The sequence below is a fragment of the Rhineura floridana genome, chromosome 10 (assembly GCF_030035675.1).
Source record: "Rhineura floridana isolate rRhiFlo1 chromosome 10, rRhiFlo1.hap2, whole genome shotgun sequence".
Taxonomy (NCBI): domain Eukaryota; kingdom Metazoa; phylum Chordata; class Lepidosauria; order Squamata; family Rhineuridae; genus Rhineura; species Rhineura floridana.
The window spans coordinates 25,164,753-25,177,024 of NC_084489.1; positions in this window are offsets into that span (position 1 = coordinate 25,164,753).

Genomic DNA, 12,272 nt, shown 5'->3' on the forward strand with positions numbered 1-12,272 from the left:
GAAGGGGGGGTGACACGTTTCTTGCTTTATGGTTCTCCAGCGTCTATGGTTCTGGGCGGCAGGAACACTGTAGCAAACCACTCATATGCAGGGCAGGCAATGGCCATTACTTTCAACGGGTAGAACTGGGGGCAGAAAAGCCCATGCGTCTCAATGGGTAGACCTGGCATCACAACAGCCAATGCGTTTCGATGAGTAGATCTGGCATTTCAATGGGTAGACCTGGCATCCAGAAAGTCTATGCATTTCAACGGGTAGACCAGGCCACCTGTTTATGTATGCTTATGTATGCTTTTCTGCCTTTATGGAATGTATGCTTTTCTGCCTTTATGGAAACTTAAGGAGATACACACACTGGCAACTGCACTTATTTCTCCAAAAAAGCAAGAAACATGTCACACACCCCTCCTTCTCCCTTTCCTTCCCGCGGTGAAATGATTTGAAACAAAAACCCCAGCGAGTAGAATGAAATTGACAAAGCTTTCCGGAGGCAGGTGTCAAACCAACCAGCAGTCCCTTTCTCGCTTGCTGTGCATTGCAGATCTCACCCAGAGCGGCCCTCCAGTTTGCAGGCTGGCAAAAAATAAAATGCATCTGTGCAGTAGTTGCAGACCCCCCCTCAACACCCCACCATTGCGATGATTGGTTCAATTTTCCCGGGCTTATTCTCGCACATGCACAAAACTGCAGATACGTGATTGGCTGGAATGAGGAGAAGGGGCAAGGAGAAATGCCCAAGAACCACCCATCAGCTGTAAAGTCCACGGTATTGAAGGCACAGTGGATGACTCCCGATTTTAAACAGCAAATCGCATTTTTGCCGGTATTGCAAGGAGCGGATTTAACCCGCGAAAATGCGTAACAGCACGAGACGTCATTTGGATGACCGAAAAATAATGAACACACATAGCGGGCGTGTCACACATTTTGCAGTCATCTAGATGAGCCCTCAGGCTGGTTTTATACCTGTATTTAAAAAGCCAAGCGTGCAGCTCCTCTCACTGAACAACACAGGTGTTTCAGCCTTGGCACAATTATGCTAAATACCCCCCTCCCTAAAAGTAAGCCCAAACAAGAAGACATAAAAGGATAGTGGGCTCCATGCTGAACTGGCAACCAGCAGTGACACCCAGGGCTGATAAGCATTTAAAAAATGAATACTCTCCAAAAGAACAGCCGCAACCTTATCAAAGCTTGGAAGCTACCATTTAATTAAAATAGATATATAATTAAAGTGAAGTAATTAACTGTTCTGTAATTAAATACCCAAATAATTGCACTGAAAATAAACATGATAACATCCTGTTGTAGAGGCAGAATTTATATACACTTTCATTTGATGAATTATTGTCAGTGTAACTCTAAGTGAGTTCCTGAGGGAAGAGACTGCGATTTTTATACAGGATTTTTAGTTTATGTGGAGCAAGGTACCATTTGGGTCCTCTGTGATCACAGAAGCAAGGCACAGGTAGTCTCCAAACTGTCACCATTTTACAGAAGAGATTAAAGAAATTGTGGTCTAAGTAATTCATGTGGATTAAAATGCTCTGTCACCCTAGCACAACAAATCCACTTTCTTAAAAAACTGATTTTTTGTGTTTAGGAAAATGACGGTTAGGAAATGCACTAAAAAGTGTGAGATGAATTAATGATTAATAGGAAGATGTATAAACACTGTGCAAGCTTATTTATTTATTTCTTAGCTTTATATCCCGCCCTTCCTCCCAGTAGGAGTCCAGGGCGGCAAACAAAAGCACTGAAAACACTTTAAAACATCATAAAAACAGACTTTAAAATATATTCAAACAAAACATCTTTAAAAACATTTTTTTTAAAGCTTTTCAAAAAGCTTTTTTAAACAGTTTAAAAACGTATTACAAAGCAGTTCCAACACAGAGGCAGACTGGGATAAGGTCTAATGAATGCAGGATGAATACTCATTCCTCACAAACAAATCTGAATGAATGCTCGATGAACAGTAGATATAGGCCCCATCTGCAATATAAAGCAGCTTTATGTTATATAACTCTATGGCTTCCCCCAAAGAGTCCTAGAAATTTTAGTTTGTTAAGGGTGCTGAGAGTTGTTAGGAGAACCCTATTCCCCTCACAGAGCTACAGTTCTCAGAGTTCCCTGGGAAGAGGGATTGAAATTTAAGCCACTCTGAGAACTGTAGCTCTGTGAAAGGAAGAAGGGTCTCTCTTACCATCTCCCAGCCCTTAACAAACTACACTTCCCAGGATTCTTTGGGGAAATATGAGACTGTTTAAAGGGGTATGATAGTGCTTTAAATGTATAGTACAGATGAGGCCATAAACCAGAGTTTGGAAGATTACTTTTAAAAAGTAATAAATTACAGTTACAATTACATGGCGCAAAAACGTAGTAATTACCCTTACAATTACAATTGCTCTGAAAATCACTGATTGCTTTTTCTCAAAAATAATCACTACAATTACATTTCAGTTACTTTTAAAAAAAATGCCTACAAGGTGCTGGCCTTGACTGCTGCACATCTAAGTAGCCTAAAACAACAATAAAAATAAACGCACACATACAGAGGTAGTAGAATAATTCTTTTTATCCATAGGATAGCAATGGTGGTCTCTCCGCTGGTAAGAGAGGTGGGGAGGGAGGCAGAGGCCACTACTCAGATCTTTGCACGCCAAACCAAGTGCAACACACACACACCCTCAGCCAGCCAGCATAATCTCTCTCACTTAACTACCTCCCGGACCCTGCCCTGCCACCAACTAAGGGACACTCACCCAAGCAAACATTTTCCCCTGAGATGCAAAGAGGTTAAAATACTGCAAATGCAGCACAGTAGCCAGAGCAGAGCTTGGAAAAGTTACTTTTTTGAACTACAACTCCCATCAGTCCCAGCCAGCATGGCCACTGGATTGGGCTGATGGGACTTGTAGTTCAAAAAAGTAACTTTTCCAAGCTCTGAGCCAGAGAGGGTGGTGAAGGCCACTTTGTGCGCTAAGTGCAAACACAGTATTCACACACACACACACACACACACACACACACACACACTGTCATCTTTCACCTCCACATTTCTTTATCTCCATTCTGCTGCTGCCTTCTTCTCCTCCTTTATCCATGTTCTTGCCCTCTGGCTCCTTTTTCCCTCCACTCCATTCTTCACCACCACCATCCATTTTTTTAAACAATTGTTTTCTCCACTCCACCCTGTCTCACTCTCCACCTTCTCCCTTGTCACCTCCTACCCAACCACAGAGCATGAGGGAAGAGCGACGCTGCACAGAAGCCCAGTTTGAGGCACATGATTTTCATCCACAAATCAGAGGAGCAGAAGACTTGCCCTGCTTCCCCCTCCCCCAAGTAATGACCAAAAGTAATGCTGGAAACATTACAATTACTCCACAAACGTAATAAAATGTAAAGGAATTACCCACTCATTCCTCAAAAAAGTAATGAATTACAAGTAAGGAATTACTTCCAAGCTCTGAAGTTACTTTTTTGAACTACAACTCCCATCAGCCCCAGCCAGCATGTACTGGCTGGGGCTGATGGGAGTTGTAGTTCAAAAAAGTAACTTTTCCAAGCTCTGCAAACTAACCTCCATGTAAGCTTTCTGCAAGCAAGTCAGGGTAAATGCTCAATAAACAGGTTGTCTGGAGGAGCCTTCATACAGTCAAAATGATTCAAAGGTCCACCTTCTGCTGTACAGTGGGCACCTCATCCCCATCTCCCTCCACAAACCTTGGAAGGGACTTGCCATTCATATAGCTCCAGGTAGACACCATGTTTGTTTGTTTGTTTGTTTGTTTGCTTGCTTGCTTGCTCGCTTGTTTGTTTGTTACAATTTTATCCCTGCCCTTCTTCGAACACTGTCATTATTAAACTGTAATTATTTCAATTATATCTTGCCTTTTGTCCGTAGTGACTACTGACAGATCTGCCTATGTACCAGTACGCTCATGCCTGTGAAACCCATATCTTAGAAATGCTAATTTAGGGGAATTGGCTGTTATGTTTGTTTGATTGTTATTATCAGAGCTTGGAAAAATTACTTTTTGAACTACAACTCCCATCAGCCCAATCCAGTGGCCATGCTGGCTGGGGCTGATGGGAGTTGTAGTTTAAAAAAGTAACTTTTCCAAGCTCTGGTTATTATATTCATATCCCCCTTTCCTCCAAGTTGCTGCAGGTGGCATACATGGTTCTCCATTTCCCTATTTTATCCTCAGAACACCCCTGTGAGGTAGATTAGGCTGGCCTCAAATTTGAAACCAGAGCTCTCAGATCCTAATCTAACACTCTCTAAACAATGCTAGTCTTGGGATCTTTACTGGAGATGATTGCGCACCACAAACTTTATTACAATGGACTTGATTTCCATGCTTGTTGGGGGATTTAGCAATTACATGTAATCCCTAAATAAACATAAAATTAAAAAATGTGCTGCTCTGCTCTTCAAGGCCCCATTGAACAAGCTGGATACACCTAAATGATTAAGATAGCGATGTACTTTACTGTCTAGGGCCAGCAGTAGTTATTGGAGATGGATTGGGTAATCTGTTTTTACATGTACATAAAAGGGGATGATAATCCAAGAGTAGAAAATGAAAAAAATCAGAAATTTTATTCTTAAAAGTCCAGTGCATAAAACATTTTACTGAATAAGCTCTTTTTGGAAGTTAAAAAAAAAGAGAAAAATCTTGGCTAACAAAGAATAATTGGATCTCTTTTTAACTGCCAAAAAGACAATTTCCTTGAAGAATGGCTCACTTGCTGTTAAAGATATGCATAGTCCAGTCAGTTACTATAGTCTAATATAGAGTTTAACCATTGACATCACACATTAAAATACATTTATAATATATTTATTAAAAGTAGTTACAACTCACCTTTCATCTAAACAGATACTAGGATGGGGTACAGTACATAAAATAAACAAACCATTCAATAATCACATATAAAACTCATCAAACAGATGAAGGCAGCTAAAACATCAGAATGGGTTCAACCATCACCAACTTTAAAACCTTTTACCTAGCAGCAAACTGGTAATACTGGTGCTGGTTATACTTCTGGGAGGAGAACAAGTGGAGTGCCACTATAAAGAAGGCTCTCTCCTGTGTCACCATATGATGCACTTCCGTTGATGATGGAATGCAGAAACGAGCCCCACTGAAGAGCTCAAACCAGCCAAAATTGGAAAAAGGCACCCTGCACCACTGAGGTTGCCTGGGCCTGCAGTGACAATGATCCTGGAGAATCTCCAGGCGGGGTTGGGGGAGAAATTGGATTCAGTTCACATTTAAAGGCGAACCTACCTAATACCCTTCTGAAACAGTACACAAACGGAAACAGAGCTGTCCTTTGAAATTCACACTTCTTGGTATTTTGCATTGCAGTTCTCCTGCCAAGCAATGTGCACAAAAATGCATATACCAAGGTAAAGTGTGCATAAAAATGCATATATTAGTTAAAATAACATTAAAATGCATTATATTAGGGGAAATTGCTTTGCCACAAATGTGCATATTTGGCAAAATTGCATACAAACATATATTAGGAGAAATTTGCTGATGAATTTTCATGAGGATTTTTAAAAAAAAACACAAACTAATGTGGAAAACTGAACTAAAGATTGGAAACATGAGAAACTGGTAGAAACTGAACTTGACAGATTCACCTATCCTTATCCCCAAGCAACATATTTGCTCCTTCAAGGGCACTGCAACTCCATCTAGAATAGGCTGTACACCTAATTCTTTGACATGGGAACCACCCATGCACAGCACCTCCATCTTGTCAGGATTCAACTTCTGTTGATTGGCTCTCATCCAGCTTATTACTGAATTCAAGCACCAGTCTATCATTTGCATGGCCAGGGCTGCCCCAATCATTTGGCAGAATGAGGCAATTGTTTTGGGCAGGAGATGATTGGGGGATAACAGTGGCAGCAACACACACAACCCAATGCCATTCCTCTTAAACCTCCGGGCCGTTCCCCTCTTTTGGAGGGTATAATTGGGTGTGCCGGATGTGTTACCTCCCCTAAATTAGCCTGCTGCCCTCAGGTGCAGTGGAGGATTTTATCATATTGCCAGAGTTGAAGTCAGATTCAGCTGCGAATCCAATCAGTTTCTGTACATGGAATGCGGAGGAGACATCACCTTGACCTATGCCTCATGCAGCAAGATGTCTCAAGCCAGTCCTGTACATGGCCTCACCTAGGGATGGAAAGATCTGTCAATTTTGGTTCTCTCCATTTCTCATTTTCCCATGTTAAATTCAGTTCTCTACATTTCTGCAGCAATCTGTGACCTTTCTTTGAAAAAAATCCTCATGAAAATTCCCCAGCAAATTTCTCCAAATAAACACATTTTTGTAGGCAGTTTTTGCAAGTCATTTCTCATCATATCATGCCTTTTTGCATGTTATTTTCACTCATATATTCATTTTTATGTACACTTTCCCCTAATATGTGCATTTTTTCAAGTATTGTTTAGTTGGCGAACTGCGTCCCAAAATTCAAATAAGTGCTAATTTCAAAGGATGGGTGTGTTCCAGGTCTCATATTGTTTCGGAAAGTGCAAACTTGATAAATTCTGCTCGAAATGTGAATTGAAACAAAATTCTCACCGATTCCTAGCCTCACCTGACTCAGATGACAGACAGAAAGAGAGCTGAGTGTCCTGCCCAGGTTTTGAGATCTTTGGGAGAGGCCCTTCAAGGTACATTTCATGGGGACACATGGAAGGGCCTTTTTCATGGTTGCACCAAGGCTCTGGAAATCCCTTTCCAGACAGGCCCATTCAGCCTCCTTTTCATTGGCTTTCTGTTGACAGGTGAAGACTCAGTTGTTTAGGGAGGCCTTTGACTTGCCCAAGCATGTGGGGTTTTTTTGTTGTTGCTGCTGATTTTAGTTGTTTTTTTAGTTGCTGTTTTATTCCACTTTTTTATATGCACATGCTTTGGGGGTTGCTTAAATTGTAGTTTTTATTTGTTTGTGATTACTTGCTACAGAGGCAACTCCCGTGCCTTGGGTATGCCGTATGTGGAAAGGCAGTGTGTAAGTTAACATTAATAAATTTTAAAGAACAGTAGTCAATCCCTCATACAAATCATCAGCTTGTAGTCAGCTACTTGAACCTCCATGAATATTGTTCGTAGGCAGCAAGCCTATGAAGTCCTATTGAATTCAGTGAAGCTTACTGAGTAGACATATATAGAATTTCAAGCAACAACAGAGCAACACAGAAGACAGTGAAAAAATCTTCAGTTTCTACCATACCACATATGTGTAGGGGTTGCTCTTGGGATTGGGAACCTGTTTCTCTCCAGATGTAGTTGGACTCCAGTCCGCATCAGTCCCACCAGGCATGGCCAATGGTCAGGGATGATGGGAGTTGGAATACAACAACATCTGGAGAGCCACAAGTTCCCCATCCTTTTCCATGGGTAACCCTTCCTGAAACTGAGTAGCCATGGTTTGAAGTTGTAAATAAATACCCCATGGCAGGGAAGGGAAACCAGTGACCCTCTACATGTTGTTGGACTCCAGTTCCGATCATCCATGACCATTGGCCATGCTGGCTGAGACCAATGGGAGCTGAAGTGCAACAACATCTGGGGAGCCACAGGATCTCCATCCCTGCCCTACAGAGGAAAGGCAGCTTCAGCTCAGACGAGTATTCTTCAGCCCCTTGAAAAATTTCAGTAAAAGGAGCAGAGGAAAATGAAGACCTAATGTTTTCCATATCCTGACCACCAGTATAGTACAGATACAGTCTCTGTGTGATATTCCATATAATTTGGCCAGTTTCCCAGGTTAGTAAAGTCATAGGATCCATGTCAAAACCCCTTAGTGAGGGTTCACATTCCAAGTTTTTCCCCCATGCCTGAATGACCATCCTTTCAAGGTGTGTTGCTCTTTTTTTTTTCAGGGTATGAGAGAAAGAAGAGGTGATTGGGGGTGTGGGGAACCAAAAGAGCTGAAGAGTGAAGGAAGAGTCTAAGGTGATGGTTGAAAGTATATATGTGTTTTGTGAAGATTGCTTGAAGTATTTCAGCCAAAGATTTTCCTCAGGGCGAAGGGTCTTCTTCATCCATCCTATTCTGGTATAGCAATCAATCAAACAAAAACCCCATTCATTCAATAATATAATTTCCTTGTAATAATAATAATATTAGAGAACCAGTGTGGCATAGTGGTTAGAATGTTGGACTACAACCTGGGAGACCAGGGTTCGAATCCCCACACAGCCATGAAGCTCACTGGGTGACCTTGGGCCAGTCACTGCCTCTCAGCCTCAGAGGAAGGCAGTGGTAAACCACCTCTGAATACCGCTTACCATGAAAACCCTATTCATATGGTTGCCATAAGTCGGGATCGACTTAAGGCAGTACATTTACATTTAACAACAACAACAACAACAACAACAACAATAATAGATGATAGGATTGCACTAAGGCTGCAATCCAATACATGTCTACTCAGAAGTAAGCTCCATTGGGTTCAATGGGACTTACTCCTAGGTAAATGTGCATTGGATTGCAGTCTAAATCAGCTGCCTGAGGCAGCTGCATCTCTCTGTCTAATGGAAGAGCCAGTCCCATAACAAACACAGGAATCTCCTGACTCTACTCAGATACAGCTAAATCCAGAGTCACCTAGTGACTAAACTATATGAACACTATCCACACAAAGAACTTTGGTTAGAACACATTGGAAATTCTCCCCCACTTCATAAAATAAATTACAGCTTTCAAGTGCTAGCTTGAGCCTGCTTCTTCCATTGCTCTCTCTCTCTCTCTCTCTCTCTCTCTCTCTCTCTCTGCCCCCCTCACTCTTTTTACAGCCACTATTTCCATAATTAAAAACAATTCATCGCTCTGTCATTCTCAGTCCAATCTATTTTCATTCTAAGACATTGACTCAACCAATTTATAACTCATTAATATAGTTCATACACTGATGGCATTATTTTTAAAACATATATAATTTGTACAAAGAGGCACCTACTTCAAACAGAACGAAGGCTTGATTTTGAATGTCAGTGGTCTTTTTCATGTTGGATGCCAATATATCATAATTATGATAGCTATGAAGAAGTTTAAAAAGAAAGTGTGGAATCCTGCCAAAGATAATTACTGCTAAGATTAAGTTATTCCCTTCTAAATGATAATGATACCCTCCTCATCACTAAGCCATACATTGTTTGCTCTCAGTAACAAGTGTTACACTAATTCATTGCCTGTGCTGGGCAGAACACTGCCATGGGAAGAGAGATCAAGCAATTCGGTATCAGTCATAATGCTGCACATTGGCAAGGATTCTATATTTGCCATGCAGGGAAAGCACCAAACATGCAATGATAACCACACTCAAGTTGTTGACATCCTACTCAGTACTCACACCCTCAGGCACAGAATGCACAACCAAGCTGCCAGGTGGAGTGCTTCCCTATTAGAGGCCACATGGGGCTCAACAGTTAGGAATACAATAACTGATGGCTGCAGCCACATGCTCCAGGGCTCCCATCATATCAGACAAGGGTTCAGATCCCCTAGCAGACCATCTGCCCCGATACAGGCCAAGCTGATCTTCTAAGATGCTGGTCGTTCGTTCTCCCTATATATCTCAACAGTTCTGAAAGAGCTTCACTTCCTACTCATTTGCTGCTCTCCGAGTCCAAGCCAAGATGCTGATTCTGACCTTTAAAGGCATATATGGGTTGGGATGCAGGTCCCTAAGGAATGCCCTCTTCCACATCAACATGCCTGGATATTAATATCTCCTACTGAAGCCCTTCACTGGGTAGCCTCCCCACAAATCAGAAATAAAGTTGATGCAATCAGGGATGGCACCAGTTATGGAATTTCCTCTCCATATAAGTACATCCGGCACCTACTGTGTTATTTTCTAGGTGCCATAGTGATTACTGAGCATTCATCCTGATCTTCATGCACACACATTATGCAGTGATTAAACTATGTTTGGTTTTTATTGAGCATTCATTTTGATTTGTTTACGGAATGGTTATATTACAATGAGCATCCTGATTTATTTGCACGGTGTTCACACATCTTTCCATTAATCATTTGTTCATCCCACACTTTTCAATGTATTTGCCTTCACTTTCCAAACTGCAAAAGGCTGTTGTGTTTGTTTTTTTTAAGTGGATTTGTTGCACTAGGGTGACAGAGCACTTCGTTGTTGTTGTTATGTGCCTTCAAGTAGATTACGACTTATGGTGACCCTATGAATCAGCGACCTCCAATAGCATCTGTCATGAACCACCCTGTTCAGATCTTGTAAATTCAGGTCTGTGCATACCTAAAATTCTGGTATTCACTTGAAAACACCATGCAAAATAGTGACAGTCCAGAGGCACTATAGGAAAAGTAGTTTTCAACTACTTTTGAAATACTTTTACACCACAATCGTATGCATTGAGTACAATGGGACTTACTCCTACATAAGTGAGTATAGCAGAGATTGAACCCATCAATATCTGGTGGGCCACCCATTCCCTGTCCCTGGTAGGAATGGGGAGAAATTCAATCCAGTTCAAATTCTAATGTGAACCTGCCTAATTCACAGTTTCCAAAACAATGTTAAATTGCTTTTTAATATGTTCTTAAACCTTCTTTTTTAAAATGTTTTTAATCTTAGATGTTTTGAAAGTTTTTTTAAGAAATGTTTTTGAAGATGTTTTGTTTTAATGTGTTTTAAAGTTTGTTTTTACGATGTTTTAAAGTTTTTAGTACTTTTGTTTGCCACCCTGGACTCCTGCTGGGAGGAACGGCGAGATACAAATAAAATAATAAATAAATAAATATTATGCAAAATTTGTGAAAATAACATATAAAGTACATTATATTGATGAAATTTCTTGAAAAATGTGTATATCAGGCAAAACTGCATAGAAAATGTGTATATTGGGGGACCCCAATATCTTTTGGAACACCTCCCCTGATATGAACCTATCCGGACCCTTATATCTTCTTCTGAGGTCCTTCTCCAGGTCACCTCTCTGAGGGAGGCTCAGGAGGGTAGTGACAAGGGTCAGGACCTTTTCAGTTGTGGCTTTCTATCTGTGGAATGTGCTCCCCATTGAAGTCCACCTGGCATCTTCTTTGACATCTTTCCGGTGCCAGGTAAATATCTTTTTTCCTAGGCATTTGATAGCCTGATAAAGATGTTGTCTGTTATTAGTATGCGGCCAAACCTTCTTGTGGCTCCATGGGGGTGTTGCTGTTTTATTGTGTTTTTTTAATAGTATGATATATTTGTTTTTGTTTTTAAGTTGCTTGAAGACCTCTGGGTGGCATATATAATGGCCATATATAATCCTGCCCCCTCAAATCTATATTTAATTTCTGTATAGGGTAGACACTTTGATCAGAATGTGAACACATGGTGCATTAATTGCACATATGCACCACTAGTAGAATGGAACATACAGTCTCTAACTCGCTTAGTGGCAGTCGATGTAATAGAGGCATTGCTGCCTGCAGTCTGCAGACTCATCCCACTATTAGGGCACTTCCAAACCCAAATGTGACCAGAGTCAACAATGGAAGATCTCCCTCCTCAATCATATCACACACTCAACTTCGTTATAAAACTATGATGCATTTCTTCAGCTATTATCTCATCTTATGGAGACGGGGAAGCTCAGCGGTAGAGCATCTGAGCTTGCAAGCAGAAGGTCCCAAGTTCATTCCCTGACATCTCCAGATAGAGTTGGGAGATAATCCTGCGTGAAACTCTGGAGAGTCACCACCAGTCAGTGTAGACAATACTGTGCTGGTCCGCTGGTCCGACTTGGTATATGGCCACTTCCTATGTTCCCATGACAGGAAAGATGGGGGTGGGTGAAGAGAAGGAGGATGCAGTCGGGACATTGTTTAAGTTCTTGAAAAGGGAGCCATGTCTGAACAGAAGGAGACCTCCTATACAGCATCAGAATGAAATACTGCCTGTTTCTAATGACATCTGGTGTAAAGTCTATTTCTGTCTCATTCTGTGATAATGTTCGTCTGCTTTCGATGCTCTGCCATATTTAAACTTCTTGATCACTTGTTCATTTAGAGCAGTATTCTTGCAGGGCTTGCTGAGATGCAGCATCTCATTTACCTCAAAAGATTTTTTTTAAAGCAGGTACTTTAGTTCTTGGAGCCAAAATCCTTGAAGTCTGGCAATAGAATAACAATGAGGGTGGAGTGTAATTATTAACCTAATGACAAGAAACCGAAAGAACTGGCACTCGGTCAGGACATGA